This window comes from Meleagris gallopavo, chromosome 1 (assembly GCF_905368555.1).
Source record: "Meleagris gallopavo chromosome 1, MGAL_WU_HG_1.1, whole genome shotgun sequence".
Lineage (NCBI taxonomy): Eukaryota > Metazoa > Chordata > Aves > Galliformes > Phasianidae > Meleagris > Meleagris gallopavo.
The window spans coordinates 110,675,970-110,694,353 of record NC_139404.1 but is presented as its reverse complement, the minus strand read 5'-3'; the positions used below and the strand labels follow the sequence as shown (position 1 = coordinate 110,694,353).

Genomic DNA, 18,384 nt, shown 5'->3' with positions numbered 1-18,384 from the left:
GGGAAGGGAAGGGAAGGGAAGGGAAGGGAAGGGAAGGGAAGGGAAGGGAAGGGAAGGGAAGGGAAGGGAAGGGAAGGGAAGGGAAGGGAAGGGAAGGGAAGGGAAGGGAAGGGAAGGGAAGGGAAGGGAAGGGAAGGGAAGGGAAGGGAAGGGAAGGGAAGGGAAGGGGAAGGGAAGGGAGGGGAGGGAAGGGAGGGGAGGGGAGGGGAGGAGGGGGGAGGGGAGGAGGGGGGAGGGAGGAGGAGAGAAGAGAAGAGAAGAGAAGAGAAGAGAAGAGAAGAGAAGAGAAGAGAAGAGAAGAGAAGAGAAGAGAAGAGAAGAGAAGAGAAGAGAAGAGAAGAGAAGAGAAGAGAAGAGAAGAGAAGAGAAGAGAAGAGAAGAGAAGAGAAGAGAAGAGAAGAGAAGAGAAGAGAAGAGAAGAGAAGAGAAGAGAAGAGAAGAGAAGGCTCTAGTGAGACCTGAAAGGGTCTGTGGTAATAGGACATGGGGAAATGGTTTCAAACTAAAAAAGGAAAGATTTAGATCAGGTATAAGGAAGTTGTTTATTATAAGGGTGGTGAGACACTGGAACAGACTGCCCAGAGAGGTGGTGGATGCCTTATCCCTGGAGATGTTCAAGGTCAGGCTGGATGGAGCTCTGAGCAACCTGATCTTGCTGTAGGTGTTCATTGCGGGGGAGTTGGTAACCTTTAAAGGTCCCTTCCAACTCAAACAATTCTGATTCTATGGGTAGTGCTAGACAAGGTCCCTATCTGCATTGCTGAGCATCCCCAACCCTTCACCACCCTCTCTGTACCAGTGCCTTCCCTCCAAGAGGCATACCAGTTAGGAAGGTCACACATTTCCCTCTCCTTTCCTGAGCACTGGGTTTGGCAATGTGGGAAATCTGGCTCTGGGTCGCTTGGTAACCACAGCAAAAGTGCCTTTAGACACACGGCTCTCACTCTGCCGGCTGGAGTTGGTTTTAATGACTCTGACAGGCCAGCTTTGTACCAGCAGCTTCTTCTGCCAGCTCAGATATTGTTTACCCACCCCAATTTAACTTCACGCCATGTTCAATGTTGTATCTTTGCACAAAGCTCACTTTGTGCCAGATCAGGTATCATTTGTCTTCTCAGCCACTGCCAAGCACTCACCAGAAAGGTGATGGCACACCTGAACCTGGTCCAGACTGCATTCCTTGTGCTGAGCAAGCTGGTGCTCCTGATGCTTGTTAAGAGAGCACCTGCTGTATTGGGCACCTCAATGCTGCAAGAACCAGTGCCCCAGTGCCCCAGCAGTACTGCCTGATGGCTGCAAAAGAAACCGAAAAAACAGATGACTGTGTTTTTCCCATGGCCTCCACCTTCCAGAGCTACCTGAAGCTAGTCAAACCACACTACCAAAACTCCTTTCCTTTATTTACTTGTACTGATCCGGGAGTGTAAACACACCTGCAGTGAGTCTGAACTCCCTTATGATGCAAGGAAACGTTTCAGAGGAATTCAAGGAACCGGGATTTTTTTAAATACGTGGTAGAGAAGAAACATATTGTGTGCAAGTAAAGTGACGCTGAATGTGGCCATGGAGATAAAATGGGTTTTTCAGCTCCTGCATGCAAGAGCAGCATTTCTCAAAGACAGCTTTTCTCTGTTTCATCTTCTTTCTGTTTATTTTAAGTGAAACCCTTTTTTATGTCCTTTTTTTAGGTTTTAATCTTTGTATAGAACATACTCCGTGACCCTGACAGAGGAAAAGAAGCAAAGTCCTAGATCTATGGATGTGTTTAGAAGCACCAAATGATCAAAGTTAACACTGCGCAGCAGCGACTGAGTTACCCCTATTATCTCACGTTCCTGGGTTTGACAGACCACATCACTCAGCGCGTGGATGTATCGGTATTTGATACGTGATGAATATTCAGGGTGCATATTAAATTAACCAGGTGAGAACACTCAGGTTTGTTTTGCATGTTAACTCCGTGTTAACGCTGCCCCTAAGTGGTTAAGTCGGTTTATTGCAAGTTAATTAGCCCTCATTTCGGGCAGTTATTTATTTATATGCCGAAGACTGCCATGTATTTTTCTATTCCAGCTCCATGACTAGGCCTCGCCTCTCTTTCTGCTTTGTGTTTGCATCCCGCTCCCTGTGTGGGTTTCACATTACCGCAACATTTACAGTCAACTCAGCTTGGAAAATAAGCATACGGGGGAAACATGGATGCCTACTACATGTCTATTGCTCGATCCAAGAGAGGCTGTGATCTCGTTAGCAGGCTCCTTTCCCCAAGCTCGTTTTAATTAGCATTTCAAGGGAGGCTTGGTACAGCAAAATGGTGAAGTTTGAAGCTCTGATGGGCTGTTTTTTGTATCTTCGCTCCTGAATTAATGGGCTGCCTTGCAATCGTTTATCACCTGGGCACAGCCTGCCCTCTTCCAAGGTGTTTGGGTAGCCGTGAGGCTGGGAGCTTCCCTTCTCCAAGTGTGTCCTTCAGCTGCCCCCAGGACAGGCAGATGAGGAAGGGAGGGTGCTACATGTAGTTCAATGTCTCTGAAGGGTTTCGTGATGAACCTGGAACCAAAGAGCTGCAGAATTGGTGACATGATGGGCTCCGAGGTGCCTTTTAAAATCACCCATCCATCCATCCATCCATCCATCCATTGCAGTCATCACACCTCCTTGCTTTAGCTGCTTCTGGGCTGTGACTGGGGAGTCTGGGGCCACAGTACCCTTTCAGAAATTAAACTGTCCCACCAAAAGGGTTGGTTAGGTGACCACCACAACCCTTCAAAGTCCAAGCAGGTGAATTCTGCAGCTCCTCATTTAATGGAGAGTTGAATCTTGCAAGTTAAAGCAGATTTTCATCTCTGAAGAGCTCCTACTTCCTTTGGGATGCTGCGCAGCAGAAATGCATCTTGGTGCTCATCCTGCTTTATCCTCCTTGGTGGGATCAGGGTCCAAGCAGGCAAAGCTGTGTGGGCACACTGGGCTTGCAAAGCTGAAGACCTGGAGACAAACTCACAGTCAAGTCTCTAGATGAGCCAAGGAAACCTGGTGAATAATGCAGTGCCTGCACTGCACCACGCAGCATAGCCATCCATCCCTGCTCAGGCTGTGTCTGCAGCATAGGGGGAGAAAGGTGAGGAAGAGCAGAGATAGTACAGCTGAGGACACCTGGATACGTTGGCAGGCTCTCTCTTGATTAACCCTGCACATTTATCAGCCTCTTGTTTTCACAAGCTCTGAAATTCCCATCTAAGACATCATTAAAAATGAAAAGCAGTGAATTTTCAGGAAGGTCTCCTGGCTTCAGCACAGAGCACAGGCTACTTTTCCTTCATGCCACCGCTGCCCTTCACCTTGAAGGAGCCGCATTTGTCTCCTATCCCCTTTGCTCATGAGCATGCAGACAGGAGTCCGGGGAGGCGTCTCGCTGCCTTGAGCTCCGTGCATCCATACATTACCTCCTTGCAGCACGTCCCAGCACCAGGGCCAGGAGGGAGGTGTCCGGCCCTGCAAAGCAGGTGCTGGGGAGCTGGGAGGGGTGAGCAGGCATCCTTCCTTCCACCATGCCCAGCCTGAGCGGCTCAGGGAGGAGCAAGGGCTGCCTTCATCCTGGCCCTGCGCAGCACGGTTGGACGCAGTGTTAAGGAGTCCAGAAGCTGGGATGTGAAAAGGGATGCAACGGGCAGCGGGAGATGAGCTCGCTCATCTGAAAGAGGCTTTTAGGAGGATGTTGCTGAGGGCACTCTTGCAGAATCTCTGCGTCTCCACATCCTAAAAATCTGCCTCCACGTCTCTGCGGTGCTGCACTTCTAATCACAGCTGAGAAGGTCTACATAAAAGCTCAGGGACTACCTTAAATAGCCCTAGCCAAGCCTTCTTAAAACTCCTATTAAAATACAAACGCTACAGTCAAGACAGCAGGCTGGAGATCTGCCCAGTGGCCAAATAAATCAAAATATTACACTATTTGCAAGCACCCATTAAAATCTGACAAGAGGCAGCGTGGATCCAAAAGATAGAAACAACGTGACCCTTCGTGCAAAACAGCCCAGGTTTACTGCCTGCCCTTTCAGAGCAGGGCTCGTAATGCCGTCCTTTTCCCAGGGGCTGCGGAAAGGGATTGCTGGTGTTTACGGCTCCTCACATCCACACAGTCAGCACCAGCCACCCACCAGCCCCTGCCAGGATGCCCCGTGCCCAGAATCACAGCTCAAAGCCTCGTGCAAGGATTCGGGCCAGCAAGAAAAAAACAGCCATTTACCTGCATTCGCTACCTTGGTGATGTTTCTGTGCTCTTGATATGTTTTCCTAAACGAATTAATAAATAAAGGACAGAGAGGCTGGGGGAAAAAAAAAGAAGAAAAAAAAACAGGGGAAAAAAAAAAAAGGACAGAGAAAACGAGGAGATTTTGATCTAGTAAGCAATTTAAATCTGGGCTGGCAAGCTGCATTCGTGCATTCATTAATTCCATCGTGTGCTCAGAAAACCCCAGCAGGACTCCCTTCCAGCGCAAGAACTTCCGACTGTGAAATAAACCCCGCGTAACCAGATTAACTATGAGGTATGTATCAGCAAGGTCTTAGGCATTAATTCAAGTATTTTTGCCGTGCACTGCACATTGCCAGAGCCTGATTTCTGGACCAAGTGCTGCTCGCTGGCAGGCATAAACTCTCTAAAGTTTCCTGCCTTCTACCTCCCTCTGCATTGCTGCTCCTTGCTCAATAAATAAAAAAATATTATTATAGGTGCTGTCAAGGAGTCTTGATTCTGCTGTTAATAGCAACATTATCAATACCTTGTCTTTCAGTCTTACATAACTCAAAAGTGCCTGAACAGTTTTATTCTGGCATTACGGAAATGAATCATTTTTGGGTTGAGCCCAAGCATAGAAAATCTCACCTTAAAACTTCAGCATTCGTAAATTCAGAATATATTTAGCATGCAGAAACTGATGAGCAAGATAGAAGTCTCCGCATAAGCTTAGCGCAGCCTTCCACCTAGCAAGTCTGTGCTGTACTGAATCACCAGATGATTACTGCCTGTATGAATGACTTCAATTATAGCATTATTATGTTATTTATCATTTGACAAATGAAGCAGGACGACGGCCTGTTTGCATCAGGTGCTGTACAAACATTTGGATGTGCTCAGACAAGATCCCGAGGACTATCCATAAAGTCAATGGGACTTGAGTGGGAATCTTCAGACAAGGGCCGCTTTCTGTGAGCAGCCTGATCTACGACCACCATAGCAAATGCTGCAGTCTGCTTTGCCAGCGAGCAGCTTCTTCAAACTTCTGGTTTTCTCTGCATGCTCCCCTGCAAACTGAACACAGAGGGAAAAAGTCAGCATTAAGTCTGTTGGTACAGACAGAAGCTGTGCATGCTTTTGCTTAAAAAGTGGAGAGTGAGAGGGCTTGGGTTGTTTGGGATTTTTTTGGAAAATGACGAAATCTTGAGCTGTCCTGGCTTTCAAACATTTTTATTGTTATAGCCACCTAAAATATATTTTATGACACAGTTTAAAGTCATGTATAGCCTCTACTGCAATTTCAATACTTTATTACAGTTCCAATTCTTTATTTGCTATGGGGGAATCTAATGCATGATAACAACAAATTTCAGTTGGTGGTAAGCTGGGACCATCCCGTTGTCAGTGAGTGTTTACTTCTCTCCTCACAGAGGCAAATGTCAGTAATTGATCACTGTGTTCTGCACTACACAGGCAAGTTCATGCTGCCAACGGCCTTCGTCATACCTGCTCTGCAGATCAAAGAATCATAGAATCATTAAGGTCAAAAAAGGCCTCTAAGATCACTTAGTCCCATGTCAGCCCATCACACCATGCCTACTGCCCATGTCCCTCAGTGCCACATCCACATGGTTCCTGAACGCCTCCAGGGACAGTGACTGCACTTGGGCAGCCTGTGCCACTGCCTCACTGCTCTCTTCCTGAGAAGAAGATGAAAGTCTTTACTTCCCATTTATACCAGTCTGGCACCTTTCAGGCATATTAGCTCAACTTTATGTTTTTCAGGAAGGGCCTTTGCACACAGCGTGCATGTATCTACTATCACTCTGAAATATGGAAAAGGTCACTTACCAACTGGCCCAATTAATTCCCAAGCTTTCACTGAACTGAAATTTGAAAATGCAATGCATTATTTCAGTGTGGCCTGCAAATCCCACTCTTGAGATCTATCCACACAAAGTCCTTGCTAAGTCATTGTTTTTCTGGTGACATTCAGCCATTTCAGAGCCACAAGAGATGGCAGGGATGAAAACGTGCAAAAATTACTTTTGTCCTTTCTCTCAGACTCTGTCAGGAACGAAGGGCTCACAGCTTGGAGAATTCATGTCCATCAGAGCCCTCCGGTGCCATCTATCCCATTTTATTCCAAATGATATCTATGAAGACGTTCAGCTTGTTAGCAATGAAAATGCTTAGCTGACATTGATTCCGGAGCAACACGGTGCTGAATAAAAGCCAGTGCTTTTGCTCGTGAGCCATTGGATATAATGCAAGAGCATGCTCAGACACTGGCCGAGATGAGAGCCTCCAAAGTGCATGTGTTAATGCTGCAGTGAAAAAGCTTCTCATCCCACAGAGAATATCTGTGGCTTTTTTGGTTCTTAGAGATCTGTGAGCAACATCTTTTCTCATGCTAGTATAGCATGCTTTCTATTTTCACAAGACTTTGAGGGACAGTGGAATCATTTCAAGCCAATTCTATCATGTGAAAAAACTATTAACAGTGTTTCCAGAAGAGGAAAACTTTAGGTCTTCATCACAGATTCTGCAGTCACAAGCAGACCACATGCACTTTTCCTTCCGACAACAGTATCTGGAATGGTATAATATTCTGTATTGTAACTTTTATTTGTTAATTCCATGGGCGAAGGATGCACAGCGGCTTTTAGCTCTGGAATACATACATATGTGATAGATAAAAGACAAAGGGCCCACTAGTCTCAGAAATATGTTCCCCCTGCCTGTGCTGAAGTCAAGTCATACTTTAAATATTTTTTTTCTTAAGCTTCATAGAACGAGTTTCTTCAGATTCTCCTTACAGAGCAGGTTTGACAGATTGCAAATCATTATTCCAGACATTTTTAAATCCTTTCTGCTTTTGCAATAGCCTTTGGAAAGCAGACAAAGAGGAGAGAAGGAGCAAAACCCTTCTGTTGTCTACCTTATCTCCTCCCATGAGCACTGCCCAGAGCAGCATATCAGCTCCCACTTGCGCTTACATACAGCTTCCTGCACTGATGGCATGGCTCTGCTCACATTATGAGCAGATGCAGGAGTTCATTTGCTCTCATTCACACTAGAATAACTGTTGGAGCTGGTGCACAGTTACAACCCTTTTTGAAGTCACAGTCCACGTGCCCCCTCAGAGCTGCTACTTTCAAAAATACTCCCTACTCTAGAAATGGGACTAGATTCTTTACTTTCCACCTCACTGTATCAGAAGCACCCAGGCTCTAAGCTCACTTCACCAAGTGATGCAGACTCTGTAGAATTTACTCATATCATCTCCATTCACTGCACCAGCTGCAAACTGCAGCACAGTAGTATTTTCCCCAATACACAAGCCCACATCCAGTGACTTCAGTGGTCAGACTGGTGCAAAAAAGAGCAGAATATGACCTTATTCTGCAAGCAGATGAAAATGACAAGGTCTCTTGCTTTTTCTGCCACAAGGCTTCCTCTGCTGCAAGGGCAATGTGTCTCTCACGGTCCAAGTCCACCAGCTCAGCTCTGCAGCACCCTAGATTTCAATCTTCAGATTCAAACACAGCGGTGGAGATCCAGCCTACAACTTCCGTTCTGACTCCTCTCCAGAGTATGGCTTCAATGGCAGACACAGCATGAGAGCAGCTGATCAAATGCCTTTTTCATTATTCAGGCTGATTTCTTGAGTTCCTCACCAAAACCTTGAGTGTAATGGATAAGATCTCTGACAGTGCATGACACAAACCCAGTCTCCCATTTCAGCTCATACCTGAAGATAAGGTTAACTCAAATCTGTGTCTCAACGCTGCTAACACATCCCACAGATGGAAGAAGTCATCACCACCCCCCCGTCTTAAGAAAGGCTGTGTGTGTCATTTCCTTAAAGGGTAGGTGGAGACAAAGTGCGTATGGTGCATCCAGACAGTACCAGCTTCACCGTGACTGTGCAACAGCAGGAACTGCCACAGAGCCATTAGTGTATTTCAAAATACATTAGAAATCACAGAATAGAGATCAAATATTTTTTTCCACAGGATCAAAACAATGAAAAATGGGTATTGCAGTTGCCTATACAGATTAAAATGAAGAAAACTTAGCCTAAGTTTACACACCACTGTGCTTTATCCATAAAGCATTATAACACTGCAAGATCTGAAGAACTTCAGAAAATCCAGGTAGAGCTCATCTTTTGATATATGGGTTTGCTTTTGAAAACTTCACTTTGGAGGCAGGAGAGATAGCCAGACATGTCCTGCATCCCAGGCTAATTGTACAAGAATATTTATTCCATTCAGTAAGTGTGCATCTGGTAGCAATGATTGCAAAGCCTATAAGAAGGCTGATACTTCCTAGCAAGTGACATTTTTATGGTTAATAGAAACTGTCATAGAAACCACTTGGAGGGGGATATGTACAGGCTTGATTTTCAACTTAACAGTAAATCACTTCAGATTAGAATTAGATATCATGATAAAATCCTTCATCCTGTAAATTTCCAGAATGCAAGCAGCAGAGGTTCTGGGAGAAACTGTGATAAAACTAGAAGAAAAGTTTCTCATTTGGTTTTGTCATCCACTGTGCCTGAGATCATGTCTTCTGCATAAATGATACCACATACAAATGTGCCTGCCCTTTCATTTCTTGCTATTGTGTTAATAATAGGAGATAGTCCTTCTAGCAGGCCAGGGCTCCTTGAGCAAGAGATTGTTCAAACACAAAAGGCAAAGATGGGCATCTTGCCAGAGACATCACAGGCAGCATCAGATCTACGGTGCTGTAAGAATGTGAGTCATCCTCTGGGTTCCTACAAACATGAATGAGTACAAGCCCAGGGACCTAGCAGGGCACACACCATCAGCCTGCAGAAATGAGGATGCAAGGGATGATGCCAAGGGTGATGGAGTCAGGCTGGGTCTTGCACCACTTCAAAGGAGCCCATTGCCCCCTAGCAAGTGCTGGGGCACTCCCAGAGCCCTATGGCGGTTGTATGTCCAAACTGTGGGCCTCCACTCCTGTCCCCTCCTATATATGTACTCCTGGTCTCTCTGACTTCACTCTCCCTTGCTCTTTTTTGGACCTCACCCATGTACAACATGGAGATAAGGCCTCCCTCTTCCACAGCTTTTTTATTGTCACAGAGATGGAAAAGCTCCACAGGAATGTGGGCAGCTCCTCAGAAAAATACCTATACTTATGTATATATGTGCTCTATGGGACAGTGGGACTTCTGCGGTGCTAGCAACGGCACTCTAGCATCAAAGACGCAGGGATATTTCACCAGGAAAACCCAAATTCTCTGCAGCTGGGAGGAAGTTCCATGAGAAAATTCAGCATGAAACCAATGGAAGATAGAAACCTAGGTGTAAAAACGTTTGGGATGGAGCGTAGCTGCAGAGCCAGATTATATTCCAACTAACAAGGGTCCCGGTACACTCCTCTCATGGCCAAGAGACATTCCTCAGCTGCCTTCTTTCAGCCGGGACCTGCATCCAGCAGAGACAACAAATAACCATTTCAGTAGAAGTTCCACTGTGCTGTACAGCTTCTCTGCAGCCTTCGCCAAAGCAGCAGTCACACGCTATTTACCACAAGCTGGAGAATTCACTAAATCTGTCCTATTTTAAGTCAAACGAGGACAGCTTCAGCCCTCACAAGGACAGCCCTGCCAGCTGCCCTCCCTTTTGCAGAACAGGAAGAGGAAGGGGACATCCATCTCCAGCACCCAGGCTGAGAGCAGACAAGGAAGCACACGCAAGGAGACAGGTGGCTGATAAGGAGCTACAGTGGAAAGGCAATTGCATTGCACCTCTCACGGAGTACAGGCACGTGCAAAAGGCTGCTAGCAGTCTGAGCCAATTAATTTCCATATTCCCTTTCAGTCAGATCTGGAAACTAAGTGCGTTGTGTTCAACGCGGGATGCTTAGTACGAGGTGGGGGAAGAAAAGGGGGGAAAAGATGAATCAGCAATCAGTAAACTCAGAGGAGTGGCAGGATGAATCAGCATTGGCTTCAGGTGATGGAGGGAAAGAGGCATTTCTGCTCCACTGATTTGTGCATCCTGATTGAAGTGAGCCTGGCACTGCACGGGAATGGGAACTCTGATAGGCTGTGAATGCTATGAGGGGAAAAATCCAGCAGTCGTGCAGACTACATCTTCATTAAGCACATTTTGTCACCTCCCAGATGATTGGACATTTTTTGACTGACTTGTAGTAACGTTATAGATGTTTGGGGTTTCTTGTTAGATTTTTTTTTTTTAAGTGTATGGTGACAGTGTGTGGGGTAGTGAATTTTAAGCAAGGCTGCATGAAATTCAATCACTTAATCTTAAATTACAAGCCACTGGTTGCCAAAGCAATTTTTGAGATGGAAATTCTTCTGATTCACAGATTCCTTTGCCTCTTTTAAGGAACAAATGAGTAAACAAACTATGAAAATGTTATTTGCTTTTTCAGAATTTGCTAGCAGGGAAAGATTAAATTTCTTCAGTGGTATTTGACAGTGCCTGCTTTCACCTCTGTAGCAGGTAGCTGGGAGAATATGATTCATGATGAATAGATATTGTTTCCAACACTCCTCTGTTGTATAGCCAAGAGATGAACCTATTGTCTAAAATGTTGAAGGAATGTTAATTAAGGTAAACCTCCTCTTGTACCCTTGAAAGTCCCTGAGGAAGCAATGGGCCAAATATGTTTTTGGAACATATATCGAAGGGTTTGGTGATATTTGGAGAGTCCTTAGTCAAACAGGTAAATCCTCTCGGGATTACTCAGGGATTACTCACACAAGTAATTGTTGTAGACTCAAACTCTTCTGTGCCCACTCTCCAGCACTCAAGTTGTTGTAGGAAGAGCACACTTAAAAGGAGATAAATAGCAAAGCAGGAATGATCAAGTGGGTACATAGGGGAATTAGGCCTTCTGAAAACCTGGCCCTGAGTATTATGCCCCCCACAAGACAACCAAGATAAGTAGATAGCTTTGCAGATCCTGTCTTTCTTTAATTCTGATTCTGGTCTCATTCCAGCACAAACCGGAGGCCTGTGGTACTAGTTTCATACATATGCAAGTGACCTTTGCCCTGCCTGCAGCCCTCCTACCCCTTGTACTCAGCAGCCCTCCAAGGGACAAAGATCCAGAAACAAGGAAGAGACCCCAGCTCCCCTCTGGGGAGTTGTGCTCTGGGAGTAGCACATCTTCCCACCTCACCTCATGAGGTGGCAGTGAGGGTGACCAACGCAGCAAGGACTGTTTGGCTCTCTGATGATGGGGCACAGTGAGTGTCACTGTGCCAGGTGATATTTCACAGTAGCACATACGGAGGAAAAGAGAGAAGGCACTATAAACACAAAATAGTGTTTTGAGGAATAAACATCACAAACGAATTCATTGCAGGGAATTTTTGCTCGTTTGTTTATTTTTGAGATACATCAGGCCCGCCTGAGACAGTCCTACGTGGTCACTGAGGCGTAAAATTATTCTCCCAAAGAAATAATTACCAAGTAGGTAATTTTCTCTTAATAAATGATATGTATGTGATCACGTACATCCCTAAATTTTATTCAACCCAGAAAAAAGGCTACAAAACAAACATGGCTTTCTTATTTTCCCCTCTCCTCCTTTATTTCATGAATCAGGGCATCCATGCATTATTGAGGCCTCGTCAACACGGAGCTGCCTTTCGAGCACTCTCTGTACTGAGGATTACGTGTGGATTATTGCCGAGAGATCATTCAGAATCAGAGCTAAGCGTTTACCCAGAAATCATTTGTAATTCCAGTTGCCCCTTATTTTGGCTAATAATGGATGTAAGGACAATTGGATCAGCACTGTGTACCTGTCAGCCGCGCCGAAATTCCCAGTGCAGTCCCGAATTGTGTGCTGTACGATTACTGAGGGAAGCTCAGCGCTACGCCTTATCTTTTTTGTAAATCCTCTTAATGCAGTTGCTGCCGGATCCCCCACACACTACTGAATCAGCACCTTCTGTCAATCACAGGGAGGGGAGCCCTGCCTGTGGAAGAACTGATTCAGCAGGGCTGGGGACCACCACGCACTGCCATCCTGAGGAAAGGGGGTCGGTGAATGTGGATGCGGACACAGGAAAAACAACAAGGAGGAATGAGGGAGAAGGAGAAGAGCCTGAGGGAGAGACTGCAGGAGAAGGGAACGGTGTGGGGAGCAGAGTGCCTAAGAGAGCTGTGACTGCAATGTAATGCTGCCAATGCGACGTCAGACATCCACTGCAGGAGCACCCCTCGCCAGGAGCAGGCCACACACGCTGAGCCCGCTCTTTGACAAGTCAACCTTTCCCAAGCCCAACCAGAAGGATTCCTAAAACCTCACCACCACAGCAGTGCTTTTTTAAACAAATCCTCGCCTGACTGGCAGTAGGGGAAAAGAAAAAGAAAAAAAAAGTTCCTTGGGTGTTATCCATTTTGCATGCACATAAAAGATGAACTTCCCTTTGGAAACAGAATGTGCAGAGTTACGGCTTGAAAGGGGCCTCAATTTGGCTTCGACCGGGTGCAACTAATTGCAGTTGCAAGCGGTGGCAGGTGCGAGCAGGCAGCTGGGCACCCCCTGCCCCCACACAGCCTCCCCTGGGGAGGCAGCAGGGAAATGGCGGAGGGCAGGGTGACAAGCGGCCTGGTTGTGGGGGCACTGTGGGTGTGGGGTCAGCTTGGCTGCTCTGTGTCTAAGCATGGTGCTCTCAGCACGGGCAGGGCCTGACGGCCTTGTGACCTGCATCTCCTCATGGCCTCAGAAGGCCCTAGAAAGCTTAGGAAGGTTCTGGGAGTCCCCAGTAGGCTGAGGAAGGCTGTAGGCTGTTACCAGGTCTCTCCCCTGGATGACTTCACTCCCGGAGGAGGCCGTTTCTTCCCCTGGGAATTTGTAGGCTGCTCCGTTCCCCAGCCAAACCCAGTGTATCGCAGCCAGGTTGTTCTGTCACTGCCCTTCCTGAAAGCTGCTTTTGCTCACAATGCTTTTAGCAGGACAGACAATTGCATTTGCCATCTTAATTCTTTCATTCTTTTCATGTCTTTTGAGAAGTAACTGAATCACAGAGATAATGCATAGGCTTTCACAAAGGTGGATCTACAATCCCAACACCTATAACTTTCCTTCCCATTCCTATCCATCCATCCTCTTTTTTAGCAGTGCAGAGGTGGGACAGAGGATGAGCCCATTGGGCTGGCAGTATGGGCTCCCTGTGCAGTGTTGTGACCAAAGGGCTGACTCGAGCCAGGCCCAAGCTCTTGTAAAACACAAGCAGTGAAGGACATCTCCAAAGTCATTCCTGAAGGAGCTAGAGCCAGGCTCTGAGCAACCTGATGTAGCTGTAGGTGTCCCTGTTCATTGCAGGAGAGTTGAATTAGATGGCGTTTAAGGGTCCCTTCCAACTCAAACGATTCTATGATCTTTCAGGGGGAAAAAAAAGAAAAAAAGAAAACAAAAAAAAAAAAAAAAGAAAAAAAAAACCCTAATCCTGATTTAAAGTCGGTGTTTGTCCCCACAGTTCTTGATAATTAGTTCCACTGGTTAATTACCCTCACTGTTAAACATCTGCACCTTATTTATAGTCAAAATTTTGTCTGGCTTCCAGCTTCCAGTTGGATCATATTACAGTTGCATCAGCTTAACTGAAAAGCCTTCTATTATCACATTTCTGCTCGCTATGTCAGTACTCAGAGACTGCGATCAAGTCATCCTCTCTCTCAACTTTGTCTTCGTTAAGCTAAACAGATGGAGTGTCTCCACCAGTCTGTCACTACACGCCACATTCTCCAATACTCAGTCATTTTGTTCTGTGGACTTTCTTGGGTTCCTCCTCACCCCAGCCACAACCTTCCTGAACTGTTAGACACACTGATCTTTTATAGGGTCTTTCTAGATAGGAAGTCTAGGATTCCAGGTAGGATTACAGCCTATATTCTGTTTCTGAATGTAAGTCTTTAAGTTTGACTGTACAGAACAACACATTTGTGGTTTGCATCTATCTCATTAATCCATCCCACACTGCCTTGGTGACATATCCGTTTTACTCTTTAGCCAGTATTCTCAGCCTTACAGAGTTTTCTGGGACTGGGGGCTCAGGCATCACTTTCCTCTGCTGAAGTTCCTCTTGCATGAATGGATGGAGGCAAGGAACAGGAACTGCAGTGAAGGTGGGGGGGGCAGCACTAAGCTTTTGCTTCTGACTTATGTTGAAGGCCTAATCTTTTCCACTGCAGTCCATAACGCTGAATGGTTCATTCTGATTATAAAATAAGTTATCCTTATGGATGAATAGTGTCTAGATAGCCAGTAGTTTTTGGTTTTCCTTCACCACAGTGTATGACAGAGATATCCTGCCTAGCTGTAAATAACCTGGGTATCTAAAGCACCACTGCATCACAGAGTCTAGCCAGGGCACATGATGCTGTTTCTCACCACTTCCCATGGGAATCACTGCCTCCCATTGATTCCCAGATAGCAGCAAGTATGCCACTAACGGTTCACAAACTGCTTCATGGAGGGCCACCAAAAATCCAAGCTGGTGTTGCTTGTACTGTTTCTCTAAGGGAGACACGAAGCAGCTTTCCCTATGCCTGCACATGACACAGAACAGGGACTGCAGCTCTACGGCACAAGCTACTTTTGTTTGCATAACCACACGCACAGCGTGGGAGCACATGCAGCTCTGAAGCACAGAAATGCATCTCGCCCGGAGGCCTATCTCCCAGCTCAGGAGCAGAACTGTAGCCTTATTTCCCCATGGTTCCCAGAACTGTGTGCTGAACCCTGAGCCTGCACTGCTGGTGAAACCCCAAATAGCAGGATCAATGTTTCTAGGTTGTCAGTCCCCAGGTATCTGGCAGCCGGCCAGGAGTAAGCCAAAAGGTGGTAGTGTTCCTGGATAGCAACAGAGCATTGCTGTCCAATGACTATTGGCAGAAGGGTTTCGGAGGCAATTGCCCTGTTGGATTTGCCCACTATGTGAAAATGCCCAAGGATGCCGGTGAATTGCTGGTTACAAACACTGTGAACACTGCTGCTTTTTGATCACCGTGTTGGGAAAAGCAGCCATCTTGCAACTGGGGGTGACCTGTGTTTTGGGTAATGCACATGGAGCTGAAATTGTGCTGCACAAAGCCTTGTGACTCTTTACATGAATGGGAGCTTTGCCAGTGACCTCACTGGATCTATGATTTCATCATGACATCTGTCATGCATTAGCTACCTCAGTATCAATGTAACAGGCTGAAAACCAAGACCTGGCTTGTGCTAGTTCAGAGGCAGTGGAGGAAAACTGGATATCAGGATTTGGGGCACAGCCAGACCCAGATACAGCATTTTCATCACTGATATAACTGCATCAGGCTTGGGACAGTGGAGCTTTTATTGTACTAACAAAAATGATCCCAAGTGAAAATACATTGGTGCAAAACCACTGGGGAGAGAGGCTTGGTTTTCATGTCAGTGCAATTGGGATGCACTGCCAAATTCACAAGTGCACCCTAGCATTCATTTCACTAACTCTTAGAAAACACTATGACTAAAATAAAAGTACGACATTGTTTCACTACCACATGGACTAAAACTTTTTTTTATAGCATGAGATATAATTTTCAGTTGTAGAATAACGTTTAAAAAAGCAGTGTAAACAACTGATCACAGAGATGTAAGTAAAATTAACCACAGATGCACACACACACACAAAAAAAAAACCAAAAGTCTCCTCACAACTCTAAGAAATACCCCAAATATTGGTACTTAGCAGCACAAGCCTGATAAACATTTCAGTTTTGAGATAGGAAAAAAGTCCTGGCTTGAAAACAGCTTTGCCTTTCTGCATTTTTTTTTTCTCACAGTCCAAATAACAGTGAAGAAGAACCCAATCCAATTCCCATAGGTCTCATTAATGAACCTGTAAAGGGAATGTTTTAGAATTGCTGAGGGCTCTCACTCCATTTAAAGCGTGTAACGAAACCAAGAATGACTTATCCTCGCTGTTTTGAGAGCGTATAAAGTTTGCACTCAGAAAGATGCAGCTGGAAAACTCTGGCACAGACAACATGCTACATCTCCTGGGCTTCCCAAACTCTTGGTGCAAAGCCAGAGTGCCTGCCCACAGAAAGTGGAGAACCTCCTCTGCCACCAGTCCCATTCATTCCAGCAGGATGATTTCCAGCCCAAGGGGTTCAACTTCCCAGCTGTTCCCATGCTTCTTTGTATCCCCACATTGGGCTTGCTTTTCTGAGTTGCACTGATGAAGTTTTGCACACCCCTGCTTAAGCTGAACAAGAATCAAATGGTGTGACACAGCGGTTGCTCTGTCCAGGGACTGGCAGGAGGTTTTGGGCCTGAAGCACACTTTGCTTCTCCCCCTGCTGAGGCTCCTCCTCCTGGGATGCAGTTCCCAGATGCAGCAATGGTACTCAATGCTTAGGGAACTGCAGCCATTCATTCCCAGGTGTGTGAAATGAAGATCCCGTTAACCCACCCACGAACCAGCCTCACCTTTCCTTGCAGCACTTTGAAAAGATGCAGCCTAAGCTACAGTCTGGTTCTCCATGCTATTGCATTTTTCTATCTCTGTCCACGTGGTTCTTATGTGCCAGGCAATACCAGCGTAGCTGATCCAAAAGGAGCTCTCTGCACTGGGGATCCCAGCTCAGCACAACGCAAATAAAGGGCCAGATGCAAACCTTTATTTTGGGCTCTCGCCATCTCCAATTGACATGAGGAGAGCTAATTTTGTTCCAAGGAAAATGAAGACTGTGTTTTACCTCCCACGTCCTTCACATAGTCTGTTTTTGTTTTCTGAGACTGGGGTTACTCAGGCTTTTATCTAGGTCTTATTTAGGAAGGCTGAATTGCTCAGTGTCTCCTGCTTCTTCAAATCCAGTCCTTGCTCTTCTCGGCAATCACGTCTTTTAATGCCATTTATAAACTGATCGAGTGCTGTCTAAAAACTGTTTCTATTTTTCTGTTGTTTCCACTGCTCATGCTGAAAAGATGCTTCAGAATCTCTTATTTCAGTTACGCTTTTTTTGCTTAGCACGATGGCAACTCCAAATAAGGGAAGGCAGTCCGAAAGGAATAAATAATATTGTGTGGAGAAGAAAAGCAACTAACCTACACATTATCATTAAACAACAGGACGTGACAGGCAGTGTAATGTTTCTGGTTTTGTTGTGAGTCAGGAAGATGAAGGTCATGTGATATCAGCTCTCTCTGCAGCACAATAAACCTTATTAACATTATAAGATAAAAATAAATATTCAACAATTATGGGAAAAAGGGTCACACGTTTGCATCTGCTAGGGATTATTGACAGCAGTCTGACATTACCGTCGGCTGAACCCACTACTCTGTTTTGTCCAGAGTTTCTAAAGCCATTATATAATGATCGGTCTAATAAAGTCTAGATTAGAGGCATTTCTCTTGTGTACAAAGAGACTGGCTTTTGGGCTGCCTTGTGGAGAAGCAATATTATCCTTAGGGAGAGAAAGGGTTAGTTGTCTCTAGCAGTGATGAAAAATGTAAACTGTCTGAGGCCATTTCAGACCTCTGGCAATATTTTATGCTAACAGGTTTATGTCTGAATTAACAAAGTTCTCTAACCACTTAGTCTGTTACAACACAGTTATTTTCCAACCCCTTCCTAGGAAAGCGTGTGCAAACCTAAATTTGGATTGTGTTTATTACCATTTGCAATCACCTGGTGTCAGAGGCCACGTGAATCCTGCGAGTTTACCTGATTTGAGTCTGCTGCATCTAAATGTACCTTCCAACTTGTTTCTTCATGCTGTGCATGTCCGGAGTGTTTTGCAGTAATACCATAAGCCCCTACAAGTGCATAGAGTGATAGAAAGGAGCAGAGTAAGATACTGTCCCTTGGGTACTACGTAGCTAGGAGGAAGGTGCTGAATTTGAATCATCCTGCATCCACTGACCCAGCATCAGAATGCAAGCTGCCTTCTTTTTCTTCTTTTGTCCTTAAAAAGGGACAAAGGAGCGCTAGGGCAGAGGGAAGGTCACGGAACTAAAAGATGCTATTAAGGCAGGTAGCACTGAGGTGTAAGTCCTCTCGCACACCACTTTACAGCAGGCGTGAAGATTCAGCACGTCTACCAGCTACTGCCTGCCATAAGAAGGCAAAGTGCCTTGCCTTC

General features: G+C 45.7%; 1 long non-coding RNA gene across 3 annotated transcripts in view; it reads right to left on the bottom strand.

The window, feature by feature from the left end:
• Positions 1–256: 256 nt before the first annotated feature.
• The window catches only part of LOC104914651 (uncharacterized), a 28,092-nt gene continuing 9,964 nt past the window's right edge, over positions 257–18,384 (bottom strand). For 2 of the 3 annotated variants that reach the window (XR_014879849.1, XR_004162097.2), the window contains one exon: positions 5,342–18,058. This is a non-coding gene — a long non-coding RNA (uncharacterized LOC104914651). Of the gene's footprint in view, positions 5,312–5,341; positions 18,059–18,384 lie in introns of those variants that run through there. The other variant, XR_014879848.1, reaches the window with a different exon arrangement.